The 16781-nt window shown below is 38.4% G+C and overlaps 1 long non-coding RNA gene across 1 annotated transcript in view; it reads right to left on the bottom strand.

Annotated features, from left to right (window-relative positions):
• Window positions 1–4895: 4895 nt before the first annotated feature.
• LOC125614282 overlaps window positions 4896–16781 on the bottom strand; it is a 19460-nt gene continuing 7574 nt past the window's right edge. Inside the window, exon 3 of the long non-coding RNA XR_007344887.1 lies at window positions 4896–4942. This is a non-coding gene — a long non-coding RNA (uncharacterized LOC125614282). The remainder of the gene's footprint in view (window positions 4943–16781) is intronic.

Below are 16781 nucleotides of genomic sequence, written 5' to 3'. Positions count from 1 at the left end.
GTAGATGGAATCTACTGTGAAAGAAATGGGAGATTGGCTTGAGGAAGGAACAGAGAGAAGGTTAATTTGAGAATGTAGGGATACTGCTTATGTGTGGGCAAAAATACATAAAGCCATCCTTGGACCCTCTTTTAAAATGCCATACTTTTGGGGGAAGGGAAACTAAAACAGTTTTATATTGGTCTATCTGATCTTCTTTGCTCCTAACAGGAATAAAGAGAGCCAAGAGTAATCAGGTGGAGGGAAGGGAAGAGGAAAAGAGATTTTTTTTGTCTATTCCCCATTTGGCAACCTAGGGTTTTCATATAGTCCATGCTTAATAATGGGCTAGTGACCTGAAATCAAGGAAAGGCAGAAAGAGGAAGATGGGAAGCCTATGGTGTTGATCCTGACAAATTGTTTGTCCTCAGTGCTTCCCTCTCCTCAGTGACAAGTAAAGTTCCAGAAAAGTGTTCCTGGAGGCTCCCACAGTTCTCAGAACTTGAGAATACGGTTTCACTGAGTGGTACAGACCCTTGGCAATCTTTAATATAACAGGGGTTCCCAAACCTGCTATTGTGGCTCCATATACAACACATGGCAAGGTCCCTGACACAAAAAGACCTAATGTTAGACCTTCAGGTGCTGTGACAGATTGGTGTAAGAAAAAATTATAAGTAGAGATGTCTTCCTGGTTATTCTAAAAGTCATATCCCAAAGGTGAACGCATGCCTCTAAATATGGCTGTGGTGGTTTTCTAACCTGTGCCTTCCTTGGATATGCAAATCTGCCTAACACACAGGGGCACAACCATGAGTTTGCATTGAATGGACTCACAGTTTGTTTCAGAGCTGAGGATTGCTGCCCCACTCACCTCAGATATCCCTTCCCATACTGTTACAACGATGCAAAGCAGGTAAGGTTGTAGACAAGGAAGGAAAGGCAAAGGAGGAGAAGTTACTTGAGGGCAAAGAAAAAATGAAGCAGAAGAAGGGAACCACAGTAGCTAAGTATGGACTAAGGAGCTGTTGGTTCCAAAACACAAACACACATACCCACAAGTTCATAAATGGAAGAAACCAAACCAAACCATCTCTATTCCCTGGGCTACCAACATAAGGATAAAATCAAGGTCAAAGAATGTCAGGTATTGCTAGAAAGGGAGGAGTCTTGCTTAAAGTGGTCTTCATGGCCTATTTGCGGATTCTGAATTGCAGAAAGCATAGCAATATACATAGATTTGTGCTGGTATAATATATCTCTCCCTCAAACACACATACTCTCACTCAAAATATGCACAGACGCAGCAGTATAGCAGGACTTCTGTACTCATAGAGAAACAGAAAGAGGTAATCAGTGACAAAAACTGAAATATACATCTATATATCCATGTGGGTACATGGATATGAAGTAAATATTAATACCTGGTGTTATGGTTTTGATGTGAGGTGTCCCCCAAAGCTTATGTATGAGACAATGCAGGAAGATTTAGAGGAGAAATTATTGGGTTATGAGAGTCCTAACTCAATTAGTGAATTAATCACTTGATGGGATTAGTTGGGTGGTAACTGAAGGTGAGTAAGGTGTGGCTAGAGGAGGTGGTGGCTTGGGGGTGTGACTTTGGGGTATATATTTGTATTTGACAAGTGAAGATCTTTCCCTTTGTGCTTCCTGATCTTCATGTGAGCCTCTTCCCTCTGCCACACTCTTCTACCATGTTGTTCTACCTCACCTGGAGCCCTGAAGAATAAAGCTGGCTGTCTATGGTTTGAGACCTCTGAAACCGTGAGCCATCAAATAAACTTTTTCTCCTGTACAATGGTTCTGGTCAGGTCTTTTAGTCACAGCAGCAAAAGAAAGCCACCTGAAACACCTGGAAAATAGAAACATAGACATATACACAAGAAAACATGATTACAAGTGAGACAACTATGTCAATTCTGAGAGCTACCATTTATCATGAGCCTACTATGTGCCAGTATGTTGACTCATTAATGCTCACAAACACTCCTGAGAGAGATATCATTAACCTCAATTTACAGACAGGAAACCGAAATTAAAGGAGATAGTAGTAACTTGCATAGAGTGATGAAGCTAGTATGGTTTATAGCAGAGCAGGAATTCAAAACCAGGCCAGTCTTCCTGCAAAGCAGCAATTCTCCAATATCCTTTTATTGAACCCTCTCACAACAGTTCAGAGACCTATAAACAGACTCAGACCCATTCACAGGTATTCATGCTCCCTAGCCAAGAGAATTTTAAAATGTGATTAGCATAATTCAGGGTCTGTTGTCATCTTAATCATTTGTTTGAACTAAATAATCTAGAATTCCTCTGGGTCATTAGTATCCATCAGTAAATTATAATGTGCTTAAATTACCCCTTGAGTATTTAAATTTAAACACTCTTGTACCTTGGAACAGGGCCAGCCAATATTTTTAAATAATAACACTATAATTAAAGCTTAGGGTAAGCTTAGGATCTCATTCAAGTTAACAAAAGATTACTCTCCACAGCAGAATAAAAAACAAGATTCTAATTAATTAATGTGTTAATTGTTCTTCCTATTTGTAATCAGCATGGCAATTCTATCTGAGAAGATGCTGCACAGATAAATCCCAGATGAGACCCTGGCTGGATGTACTGCACATAGACATGTTTTATTTCACTGTGTCGTCCTGGGCAACTGTGAGGCATCCCTATGATGTCAAACATAGGCCTAGAATAGGATTCTCTATTGTGAATGCACACCCTCAGGTTTTGGAGGATAAGAAACCCATGCCCCTTAGTTTGCCCAAAACAGTCTGGTTTGCTCCTGCTATCTTGATGTAGTTGAGAATGTGGTTTAATTCCTAGAACAAGAAAAATAAAAATAAAGAGTGTCTTGAATTGGATTATAACTTACCTGGTCATCTTATTTCAGATTATTCAGAGAGCCATGAATATTTCTGGCAGGGAAGGAGACAGGATGGGGAAGAAAAAGATGGGAAAAATAGAATGTTGACTTTCTTCCTTGGCTAAGATTCTTACTAGTGTTGGCATTTGGACCACAGTGTAGATTTCCTGTCACAGCTTACTAGTTTGTATAATAATAAACATATACCTACCCAGTTACTGGGGGATTCTTTTCAACCCCCAGAACAGTCAAAATTAGTGTTTCCTGAGAACCAGGGCCTTTTCTTTCTTCATGGTGCATACAAATTCCAGTACTTTCCAATAATGATAATGGTGCTAAGGAATAGGCATGGATACAGCTTTCAAAAAATAGTTCCTCAGTACTTCACTGCTTTATCTGGCCAGAAGTTGGGAGATTACAACTCCCTATAACATGTAGACCTTATAGAATAAAGAAAAGATTTGGAGAAAATCTCCAACAAAGTATTCAGGGAAAGAAGCATAATCTGTTCAGAAGATTGGAAACACTAAACAAAAACACATGGGGTGTTTCATGCAGAGCAATCCTGCCTGAACAAGCAAAGGGTTGACTGCTCTGCTGGACATTTTTCAAGTCAAACTTCTAAGGATTTTTCTCCTGAAGAGACTGAAAGGAGAACAATGGGGGTCAAACTGCAAAACACACAGCCAGCAAAAGCAAATCTTTTTCATGGAATCTGTGAAAGACAGTGAGGAACAGTAACACCAAAGATCCCAACAACTTTCTTTTGAAAAGTGTATGGCTCTTTAACATCCTTTTAATCATATTCTCTTGACATTGTATGACGTAGGTATGAAGAAATAGAGGGAATTTCCCTAGGTGTCACAAGTCAGTGACAGAATCAGAACTCAGATTTTCTGATTATAAACCTAGGAGTTTTTGATTTGCTTTGTTTTTAATCAAACTCTGTGCCTATGGTAAGATTACTGTAGTGGATAAAGGCAAAGATTATTGAAATTCACTGTCAAGGTTTTGGCTGATTCTACCACTTACTTCACCTTTCTGTGTCTATTTCTTCAACTATAAAATGGAATAATAATAGTTACCTCCTTCAGAGGCTTGTTGGGATGATTATATGAGATATTATAGAGCCCTTGGGGGAAAAGTTGGCACATCAATAAAAAATACGCAATAAATATTAGCTGTCAAATAAATAAATGTTAGTTGTTAACTATAAAACAATTTTGAACAATCACTTGTGAATCCTTTACTAAGCAATTGGTTAGACAGACACAGCTGTACATATCTCATAAGATCCATCAAAGATAAACTCATGTTTGGAGTAAACCAAATAAAGGAATCAGATTTACTGTGTGACCTTCAATTTGGTGACTGATCTCTGTGCTACAATCACATTCTAAGCAATTCTTTTTGAACTATAGGTCTCTGAACTCTTTAGGTGCCAAGAAATGAATCTCTATATTTATCAAGGTGTATTGCAATTTCCTTTCTAGAGAATTAAATGTAAAGGTGTCTTCTTTAAAAGGTATTTAGGGACCCAGGAACGAAATTTACTCTGAGCTAAATTGTAGTGAAAAAAATCAAAGCATGCTGGGAGGAATATGGTGTGGCTGTTTTCATCCTGAGGATTTTTAAGTATATGGAATTCTACACTTAAATCTAATGTTCAATCATAGTTTACTGTTTCATTTAAGTGTCCCTATATTCTTAACATTAGCTACCTGAACCTACCATTTTGGTGGTAGTTGTAATGGTAAATACCTGCATTCTCCAATCAATACCATCCTACCTGATATATGTACCTTTTTCAGTTAGTTGTCTTTTCTTTTGTGCTATGGGGCTCACAGATTCAGAGGTCTTGGTCCATAGATGGCTGATGTCATAGTCAAAGTGAGGCAGAACTTCATGGTGGAAGGAAATGGTGGAGGAAAGCAGCTCAGGACATGGCAAACAGGAAGCAGAGAGAACTCTGCTTGTGGGGACAAAATATATACCCCAAAGACATGCCTCAGTGACCTACCTTTTCCAGCTACATCTTATTTGCCTACAGTTACCATCCAGTTAATCCTTATCAGTGGATTAATCCACTCATTAGGTTACACCTCTGAAAATTTTTGCATTGTCTCACACATGAGCTTTTCACAGATATCTCATATCTAAACCATAACAGTACCCTTCTCTGTATTGACCATGGCAAAAGAGACGACATCCAGCAAAAGTGTATACAAGGAGAGTTGTCCAGGAAAATGTGCCTAACTGGGAATACAGTGTACATTTGTATCATGGTAAACCTTTTCCAAGATGGTTGTCCTTTTTCACTTTGTTTTTGTTTGATGTTAAGCACTAACATTCTTGAAGGAGTTCAAATGCTGCTTCTTTGGCACTAAAGTATGTTTCTTTATGGTTCTTCTAGCTTTAAGATTTAATGTTCAGAACCTGGAGTTGTCCTTGTGGCTCTGATATTACATATGATGCCAAATATCCTCATTTCACAGCCAACCAAACCATGGATGCTCACCTCTATTTTGCCCAATACAAAAGAAACAGATTCTAGAGAACTGAGCCTAAAGCTCCTTTACAGTAACCCAAAGCACTAACTTCCTTTGTTCAGGCTGGCTGTGTTAGTGTGGAGTCAAACCTTGACATTCCAAGAAGTAGATGGGAGTTATTTATTTAACAGTCTCCACTTTCCTACCATAGAGCTGAATATATATGGGTTTGTAGGAAAGCACAATTGGCTGAAGAACAAACACTGATTTAATGTTCCCTTTATTTCTTCCATCCACACAAAGAGAGCCATATAAGTTCTAAAAATGGTTTCTCTGCCATCCAGGCAAGACATGAATTCTGCTGTTGCTCCAGGTCACCACATAAACATCTGAGAAGCCTGCAGGGATGCAATTCAGGTGGGACACTCAGAATTCTTTGAAGTGGCCTCTACTATTTCCATGGCCAATATTACTTTTATTTTCTGATACCTCTTTCCAAAGGAGTAAGTGGACAAGGCAAGATGGAGTATAAGAACTACTTTCCCTTTCCTTCCAAATCCTTGCTAGCCCCAGAGACCCCAGGTTGAAAGACTGGGCCGTATGGTCCAGTTGTACAAATTCAGTGGGTAGTGTGCTGGAGTTTGCTTACACCATCTCCTAAGGTCCATTTCTTTCCAACTCCATATATGGTGACATCATGCTGCTAGCTTGCAATCAACCATGGTAGGAGTGTTTTCACCATAGAAATTGACAAATGCTACAGGTTGGGCCTTTCCCCACAAAAAGCAAGTGGTTAAACATTTACCAGTGCATTATGGATTGGATAAACCACCATTGTGTCAGATATAGTTCCCTCATATGGTGAGGTAAGGTGGGACCCTCTCAACTCTTGGCAAACATTGAGAAGAACTCCTCAGCTGAAGAACTTCCCAGAATTAAGACTACACTGTTTTGGTTCAATTTCTCACTTTAAGACTATTTGATGTGGCAGTCCTAACAACATATCCCCCAAAGGGCACTAGATTACTAACCTCCCCACACAGAAGGGGTCTCACTTCATCAGAAAGGAATTTGAGTATCAAGATGCTGGACACCACTCTAAAGAACAAATCTCAAGGAAGGTAAATGGGAGGAAACTGAATACAATGAAAAGAATAGTAACTAGCCCACTTTCAAGTTTCCAATCATCATTTTGGGGAGTGAGATCTATTCCACTATCAAAGAAAGAAGGCGATTGTACATGAGCCAGGAACCAATTTGAACTTTAATGACCAAAACAGAGAGAATTGGGTTAAAGCCAATTTATACAACCAATGAAATGGATGAAAGTTGAAAAAATACAGGCACAGAACAGACAGGCTTTAGGCCACGTGTAAATCTAGGCAAATACAAAACACATGGTGTAGTCTCAGAGCACAGGCATTGCTCTCTGCCTCTTCCTCCTCCACAACTTCTTTCCTTAAAGGTGGTAGGTCACACCTTAATAATACTGAAATAAGATAAAGGTATCAATTGGTACTTTGCCTTTGACAAAGGAGAAGGCAAGCCCTAGCTTACTCTCCTAGAATAAGTTCAACATCAGTTCTGTCTCTGGCACTACTGTAGACAATAAACAAGAGCATAAACAAGAACAGTAGAAGAACATTGTGTAGTTCATCCCTCTCCTTTAACAAATTTGAAAACTTGGATTCAGAGAAGTGAATCTCTAAAAGTCTCAAAGTTGACTAGTGGTAGATCTGGGCCAGAAACGCTCAGGATTAGAATGTTCCCGTGAAGTATACATCAAGTATTCCTTAAGATTTCCCTCTTATAAATATCCCTGGAAAGGTGGGTTATGTCCTTGTGATATTGAAACAACTCTGATCCTTTAGTTGAAGGTCCTAGATTTCTCATTATAGCCCAAAGTCTACAGCTCTTCTTCCAATCACAGAAGTATATACAAATTTAATTCAAATGCTGTCAAGATATACTGGCCTTTAAGTGTTATTAATAACAAATATGACACGAGGGCATCTGTGAACTTGGTGAAATTCTGTCATGAGTAGGGAGAAAATCATGGCTGGTGGCTTTTCGGTATTCATAATAAACAAGCTTTTACATCCTGGGAGAACTTTTTGTGCTCTCAGAAACAATACTGCCTCAAAATGACTTGAGTATTTGGAATACAATTTACCTCTGAATTGCAGGATTCTACTACTAGGGGCTTTCTCTTTGCTCTTGAACTAATTTCCAGTAGCCTTGCTACGTAATCACCTTGAGACAGCAAATCTCCTTGAACAGAAATCCCCATTGTACTAGCATGTCTAAAAAAAGTTTCTCGGCCTGTTGCAGTGGTACATTTCTATAATCCCAGCAGCTCAGGGAGCTAAGGCAGGAGGATCACAAGTTCAAAGCCAGACTCAGAAACTTAGCAAGACCCTGTCTCAAAATAAAAATTTTAAAAGGGCTGGGGATGTAGTTCAGTGATTAAGTGCCCCTGGTTTCAATCCCTGGTTTAAAAAAATTCCTCTCATGGCATTTAGGCTCACTACAACCCTTTTGACTCACAAAAGGGTTTGATTTCTTCTTATACCAACTCAACATGATGGCCCATTTCAGCAGTTGTCTGATCACTGCAATCCTTGGACTTCTTTGAATCTTGAAGATTTTTCTGGGTTTCAATATCACAGGGTCAGCTTATAGATACCACTTTACAGTTCTGCTGTTGTAAGGGAAGAAGAAAGGGAATAAATGGCATTAGATTGTTATGTGCTGACAAGCTATACTTGGAGTTCAACCCGATGAATCAGACTCCTTCCACAAGATTCAGGGCAAAACAGAGACCTGGATCTGCAGGAGGAGAAAGAATTAACACTTGCTAAAGGCCTTCCATGTGAGGGAGAATCTCCCAAAATTCCAAGCATTATGATGAAACTGAATCTCATACAAATCAAGTGACTAAGGTAGTAAGTAGCAGAATCAGAATGAGACTCCAGGTCTGTTAGATTTCAAAGTCCATGCTCTTTCCATAAGACCAGTTTCCTTCTGTAAAAGAAAGGGGGAAGAATATCTGAGCTGAGTTCTGATTGACCTCTTCTCACACCTCCTCTTTGAAGAATGGGGATCTTCTCAGACAGGTTTATAAATTCATCTCCTCACATCTACATTGGTAGTGGGAAGCAGAGGCAGCATTCTTTCAGACACAGAGCCCAGCCTGTGCACAAAGCCTTGCTTTGGAGCATTCTCATCTAGGTCAGATAGATAGCATCTCACAATGGCTGTCCTCATTGTACCTTCCCAGTATAAACAACACTAGCCTTAGAAGAAGTTCCAATTATTCACATTAAAGAGAGGATGATCTGGACCTGTGTAAACTATTACTAACACCCAAGGAAAGGGCAGCAAGAAGGGAATGATTTCACCTGTCTCTAGGTTTCTTTGCCAAGAGCATCAAACCGTAGCAATCATTAATTCACTTATGCATCTAACAAATAATGAGCTCCAACAACGTGTCAATTATTGTGCTAGATTTTGGATATGAAAACAAGTGGCATAGTCCCTTCTGTCCAGGAGCTCTTAGTTACTAGTATAACTGCAAGCAAGCTCTGAGAGGCACTCTTTTTTTGTGTGTGTCCAATACCCTGATCCCTAAAATCCAACTTCTGGGCTGAAGTCCTGATACCACCACTAAGTAGTTGTGTGGCCTTGGACAGGTGACTTAACCTTTGTGTTGCTTAGCTTCCTCATCTGTGAAATAGAGTTGGAAGGATTACTTAGATCATGTAAAGCACTTATAACAACATCTGGCACATTGTAAATCCTCAATAAGTATTTGTTATCATTACTGCAGGCCAAAATGAATTCTTCCAAAGCCTTCCCTATTAGAATGGGTGTATTCAGTGAATTAGGTAACTTTAGATTTTTAGAAAATTACTCTCAATATGTGAATAGAAATGAAATCCAGGTGATCTTCAAATGAGAAGAGCATGAGTCTTCTTATCCAGTTTATTTTTTAGAATGTGCACCAATTAGAAGCAGGTAGTACCGTTGACATTTTATAAACAATTAATTACCCTAACAACCCCCAGTTATGTGGAGAATTTCCTTAAAACAACACAGCTTAGTCTGTCCACTTCCCCTCTGCAAGCCTTGATTTCTCCATCTGTGGATTGAAAGGGCTGAATTGAATTGATTACTGAAGGTCTTTTAGGCTCTGACACTCAACATTTCTTCCATTCTCAGTACTCAATTGTTATTTTCAGGGAAATAAAACTGAATAAAATCTTGAAAGGCTTATTGGAAAAGTTCCTCTTTTGCCAAGGGGTTTTGGCTAGGAAAAAAAATCTGATTTAGTGACCATTGCTCATTGATCAAAACATGTAACTTTATTATAATTATTTACAGAGTTATATAAAGCAATGTAAATTTGAAGAGATCTTAAATTAGATTATCTAATACAGGGATTCTCAGTCTTGCTATTATTGACATAGTAAGCCAGATTAAATGACCTCTATGTGCTTTTTATGTATATCAAAGGTTGGGAAACCCTGATTTAGACTTAACCTAATTTATACATCAGAATTACTGGTCATGTTATCTAAAATATATAGAGATACACACCATGATATGTTCTGATTCAGTAAGTCTAGAGTAAAGCTCTATAATTAGTATTTTTAGTTGTTACTGCCACCTCTGCCTAATTATCCTGAGTTACATCTGGGCTTAGAAACACTGGCCAAGTACACCCTTACATTTCGCAAATCAAACTAAGGCCCCAAATGAGTCAAGTGCCTTGCCCAGGTCACAAAGACTCAATTGAAAAATCACAGTTAAGTCCCCCAATTATACTCCAGGTTCACTGGCTTTCTCCAAAACCCTTGTTACTTGCACTGCATCTTCTGCTGTCATTAAAATTGTCTGCCAAATGTTAACGCTTCCTTAGAGGCAAAAACGGGAGCAGAGGTGTTGCAAAATCAAATTGACTCTCAAAACTCCAAAAACATTAGGAGTTACTGACGTTGAAGATGGATAGCACCCTGAGAGGAAGGCTGATTCTGTTCTCTATCATCAGCTGTAAGAGATTTTGCAATAAATACAGGCTGGCCTAAGGGAAATCCATATCTCAAATCAGTTCAGCAGAGAATATTGCAGGCAAAAGAGCAAGAAACTAATTGATTTGGTGCATTTTGAAATGAAATGGAGAGTAAGCACAGAACATTCTAAGTGGTATGGCAATGAACCTTTAGGTCAGTTGCCACATGAAGAGCCCCATGGCTAACCTGTACCATGAGCAGGACACCATCCCTGAGTAGGATATGAGAGCTCAGTGCAAGTTAACCTGGAAGCCAAAAGTCACTGAGGTAGAGTCTACTGAGGTAGAGTCTACTGAGGTAGAGTTTAGGAAGCACCTATTTTCCAGATTGCATTAGAATTCTCCAGGATGAAGTAGTCCCCAACTTGGTTTTTGAGCATCCAGAAGCTCTTGAAATTTGTAGTGGCAGTAGAGAGGAACTAGCATGTTCTTAATCTAAGGCCAGGCTAGAAACCTTGCTGCCTCCAAAAATCACCTCAAATTCCAATTTCTTCATATTTTAGAAAGAATGCAATGTCTACTTCATAGGAGAAATCTGGAAAGGGCAAAACATGAAGCAATCTTTGCAGGCTGCCCAACCCACCCCACATAGCCCAGGGCAGAGGCAGATGGAAAAATTAATGTGCTCACTTTACAACCCCCCTCAAAGCCTAGATCCCATAATTCATTTTTCTAGGACCCTAAGTTATTCATTAGCAACTGTGAAGTATGCCCAAGGGATACTGCTGGATCAGATTTACCTTTACAGTTAAAATCATTTGTTAGGATTTTTGAGTAATTTTTTTAATGCCAGTTGATTATTGGGTTGTCTCAGGAAAAAAAAGCTCACCTCCAACAGTTTATGCTTGCCAATTTCCCCATCTGAAATTAATCATCAGTGGTACAATATATTGCATGTCTACTGTGTGCTCTGTGATGCACTGCACATGATAGGAAATACAGGATGAGAAAAGTAGGATATTATCTTCACTTTCAAAAAACTCAAACAAATGTTATTCACATACAACAAGGGCAGTTACATACTAAGTTGAATGTAGTTGGATTTCAGTGAAGGAATGGAGTTACTTGAGAAGAGAGGCTTCATGGAGAAGGTGGAACTTAAGTGAGACTGTGCAAAAGTGGGTGCTTTTATGCCGTCCCAAATCACACAAGCCATTTCTACAGCAAGCAGTAATCTATACAAGATCATTGGTTCAAAATATGGTGTCCAATCACCTAGTTGGATTTTTTAAAGAGAGAGAGAGAGAGAGAGAGAGAATTTTAATATTTATTTTTTAGTTATCGGCGGACACAGCATCATTGTTTGTATGTGGTCCTGAGGATCGAACCCGGGCCGCACGCATGCCAGGCCAGCGCACTACCACTTGAGCCACATCCCCAGCCCACCTAGTTGGATTTTACATAACTTTTTAAAAGAAATATTTATTAAGCCCCTTCTATGTGTCAAGTATTTTTCTAAAATCTAGAGATATACCCGTAACAAAGGCATGAAAATCTCTGCCCTCAAGGAGATTTCATTGTAACATTCATTGGAAAGAGACAATAATTACATATTTGAATATGCATAAATCAGTATGAGATGGTAGAAAATGAAGGAGGGTTTGATTTTGTATAGGTTGAGCCAAAGATGGCCATTCTGAGGAAGTAACACATAACCTGAGACCTTAGTGGAGTGAAGGAGAGAGCCAGATGGATATCTTGGGAGAGAGTATAGAGACTTGCTTGCCTAGTCAATCTTGCTTTGCATGGGCATCAGCAAGCCTTTGTAACATCCTGCTCCCAAACTATACCCGCTCACATGAGAGATGGCAGATTCTGTTCTGCTCCTCTGGTTCAGTGCACCTGCTTCTGAGCTAAAAACTATTCTATCACTCCATTGAGCAGATGGTGTATAGTTATCATCAAGCATATAGGAAATTTTGGTGGGAGTTGACTTAGAGCAATGTTAGAAGATGTTAATGGCTTAGTTTTGATCCAGACAGTTTTATGACTACACTAGACTTATATTTCTATTAGTAAAATTTCAGAACTGAAACTATTTTAAACACTACTACTAATTCAACTGTATTATTAATCTGACCATTCCTTTTGTAAAAACAACTGGAAAATGTTTCCTAAACTTAAACTCAAAAAACTCTTCTAACTTCTTTTTTGATCTTGATAGTTTATTTTTAAGAGCACATTATCTCTACTTTGTTCTATAAGTCATATAAAGGCTTCAGACCAAAAGAAATAAAATTTTAAACTGACCTAAATGCTTTTTATTCTACCTATCCAACTCTTTTCCATGCCAAATCCTCATAATTCCATGAAATCTTTATCAACATCATGTAAGATTTGCTTTCTAAACAGAATGTAAGCTATTACAGGATGGGGGCTGTGTATTAAATTTGTATCCTTCTATATACCTATCATACTACTTAATATTGCTTGTTGAATAACTAAGTGTAAGCACTGATTAAGGTGAAACTGAACAAAAAACAGTGCTACACCATTTTCAAGTCCTTTGTTGGTGGATTCACAGTTAGTGATGTGTTCTGTGATAGCTGGAATGCAAGGGATGAGCAACAAGGGCAGCTTCCTGCACAGAAACTAAATCACTGGAAGATAATCACGTTGCTTTGATCTGTAGCCTCGGAAACCAAGTCATCTCTTGTATGCGTGCCACTTTCTTTCCTCTTGGGTAATTCAGAGCCACATGTGTGGCGGGAAGAATGGAATGAGTATTCCAATATATCATCATTATTTATTTATTTTTATTAGTGTATGATAGTTATATATAATATATTTGGGGTTCATTTTTACATAATTATATAAGCATTTAATATAATTTACTCCAATTCAGTCCTTAGTGCTTCCCCTTATCCTTCCCCCTACCCTTCTCCTGTTTCCTTTTCTCTACTCTATGGATCTTTTTTTCTATTTATTTACAGTTATACGTAAAAGTGAAATTCTCTGTAGTGTAGTCATATATGTACAAAGGAAAGTTTGATCAGATTCATTTCACTGCTCCTCTCTTTCCCCATACATCCTCCCTCTGCTTTAATGCCGTTCCTCCACTCCACTGATCTCTCTTCTATTTTCATGGAATTTCTCCCCAAACTTTCCCCCTCTTATTTTGGTCTAGCTTCTACATATGAGAGAAAACATTTTACCCTTGACTTTCTGGATCTAACTTATTTCAGGTAATAGGATGTTCTCCAATTCCATCATTTTACCAGCAAATGCTATACTTTCATTCTTCTTGATGGCTGAGTAAAACTCCATTGTGTATATACCACATTTTCTTTATCTGTTTCTCTATTGATGGGCACCTAGGCTGCTTCCATAACTTGCCTATTGTGAATTATACTGCTATAAACATAGGTATGCAGGTATTGCAACTTGTAGGGCATGATGTAACGTGGGGCATGTTGCATCAGAAAAGAGGAAACTTAACTTGCTGGCTGCACCCGCTTCCCAGTCCTGGGGCCACATGTGGCTAAGAGAGCACCTAGCGATTAGCCAGAAGGCATTGCTGTGGGTTGTGATGAAGAATCAGACCACCTCTAGGATAGGCTCAGGACCCTTCTGCCCTCATAGACAGATCAGACAGCTTGTGTCTCCCATTACTGCCTGTAGGATGGGTGTAGATGTAAATTCTCCCCACCCTGCTGACCTTTACCCTGATTGGCTCCTGTACATTATATTAGCTGTGTATGTTTTCTCATTAAAGGAGATCCTGCTTTGACAGTTCTCCCTGGCACTTCTGATTGTCCTCGGGGAGGGAGGGCAGGGTGTGGGCGGCCAGTGGACCTTTACCTTTCTTGGCTTGTCCTGGTTGGGGCATGTTTTCCCCATCTCTCCCGCAGGTTAGGAGGGAACGGGAGGCTAAAAAACCCCGACAGCAACTGAATGCTGACTTTAGATATTTTGAATATATATCAAGGAGTGGAATAGCTGGATAATATGGGGGTTCCATTTCTAGTTTTTTGAACAATATCCATACTGCTTTCCAGAGTGTTTATAGTAATTTGCAGTTGCACTAAAAATGCATGAGTGTAGCTTTTCCTCCCACCTTCACCAGAATGTAAAATTGATAATTCCTATTCTTACCGGGGTGTCATGAAATCTCAATGTGGTTTTGATTGGCATTTCCCTAATTGTTAGAGATATTGAATATTTTTATATATTTGTTGGCAATTTGTATTTCTTCTTTTTAAAACTTTTTTGGTTCTTTTTGTATATACTGTATTTCTTCTTTTAAGAAGTGTCTCCTTAGTTCTTTTGCCCATTTATATTAATTGTGGGGTTTTTGGTGTTATGGTTTTTGAGCTCTTTGATATATTCTGGATATTAATTCTCTTTGCAGGTGGCAAATATCTCCCATTCTGTAGGCTCTCCTCACATTCTTGTCTCCTCTGTTGTGCAGAAGCTTTTCAAATGTCATCCCACTTGTTGATTCTTGGTTATATCTCTTGAATTTTAGGTTTCTTGATAAGGAAGTTGGTGCTTATGCCAATACGTTGGAGTGTTGACCTACATTTTTTTCTAGTAGTTGCAGAGTTTCTGATCTAATGCATAGGTCTTTGATCCACTTTGAGTTTTGTGCAAGTTGAGAAATAGGGATCAAATTTCATTCTTGTACATATGGATATCCAGTTTTCTCAGCACCATTTGTTAAAAGGGCTATCTTCCCCAAAGTATATTTTTGGCACCTTTGTAAAGGTGTCAGATGACTATCTATGTAGATTTGCCTCTGTGTCTTGTATTATATTCCATTGTTTTCTTGTCTATTTAGATGCCAATACCATGCTGTTTCTGTTACTATTGTTCTGTGATATATTGTGAGATCAGGTATTTTTGATGCCTTCAGCATCACTAATCTTGATCAAGTTTGCTTTGGCTATTCTGGGTCTTTTATTTTTCCAAATGAATTTTAGAACTGTTTTTCTTAGTTCTGTGGAGACTGTCATTGGAATTTTGATGGGGTATGCATTGAATCTTTATAGCAATTTTGGTAGTATGACCATTTTAATATTAATTCTGCCTCTCCAAGAACGTGGGAGGTCTTTCCATCTTCTAAGGTCTTCTTAAATTTCTTTCTTCAGTGTTCTACAGTTTTCATTGGTGAGGTCTTTCACCTCCTAGGTTAAATTTATTGTGAAGTATTTTATTTTTCTTCTTGAGGTTATGGGGAATGGGATAATTTTCCTAATTTCTTTTTCAGTATATTCATTATTGGAGAATAGAAAAGAAATTAGTTTATGTATGTTGATCTTTGCTAAAACAGGAAGCAGGGTATATCTGATCTGTTGTAGCAGAGTGTCTAAAATGACTGGGGCATCTCCAATAGAACTATTAGTCATTAATTGAGAAAAAAATCACAATTCTCTTTTACTAGACTAATGGGAGAGACTATGAAGTTAAAGGAACAGAAGTAGAAGATGTTTTAAAAAACCTATTAGGTAACTATTAGACTTTAGGGATAAGGCATACGTTAGCATGTCTGATATAGGGTCTGGGAAAATAACTTTTTTCTGTATCTAAAGCATTGCCACATTTGTCAGCATTAAAGCAAAAATACCAGCAGAGCATACAGCTCTTCTAAAGTTACTACCATCTTCTCTTGTGTTAACTGCTAAAAGAGCTGAATTTAAGAACTCCTCTTCATCTTTCTGTTTATTTGTTTGAAAGTTAAGCCTGTTTAGTTATCATTGATTCGTTGTGGAGTTGTCAAGTCTGATTTATCAGAAGCTTGCTCATGGTGACCTTTAAAATATAACCACGTTATTGCAGCTGTGTCATTTTCCTAGCAGCAAATAAATGATTCAATTGGCATGGCCATGCTCTTTTATAACTTACTAAACTTATAGAGTGATAGACCCTTTCCGTTTGGTTTTATTTTATTAGAACTTGGTAACATATTAGGTAGGTATAAGTTAACATTTATCCTGAAAATCAATTTGAACATTTTAGTTGTTAAAGTATGCTTACCCACAGAGCTACAGTGAATGCAATGAGCATGATTATTGGAACATGTGGCAAGTGCTATTTGTAAAGGAGATTTTTTTTTCAGGAACCCAAGGACACTACTACCACTAAGGAACAAGCTAGACAAATAATAAAACAATGTCAAAATTGTGTGACCTTTTTACCACAAGTTAATCTTGGAGTCAATCCTAGAGGATTGATACCTAACCATATTTGGCAGATGGACGTCACACACTTGCCAGAATTTGGAAAATTAAAATATTTGCATGTTACAGTTGATACTTCTTCTGGATTTTTGATGGGCTCCCTTCATGCCGGAGAAAAAACCAAAGATGTTATAGCTCATTGCTTACAAAATTTTGCCACTGTGGGT

Source organism: Marmota marmota, unplaced genomic scaffold (genome assembly GCF_001458135.2).
Source record: "Marmota marmota marmota unplaced genomic scaffold, marMar, whole genome shotgun sequence".
Classification (NCBI taxonomy): Eukaryota; Metazoa; Chordata; class Mammalia; order Rodentia; family Sciuridae; genus Marmota; species Marmota marmota.
Note: the sequence above shows the minus strand (reverse complement) of the source record. Positions and strands in the feature narration are given on the sequence as shown.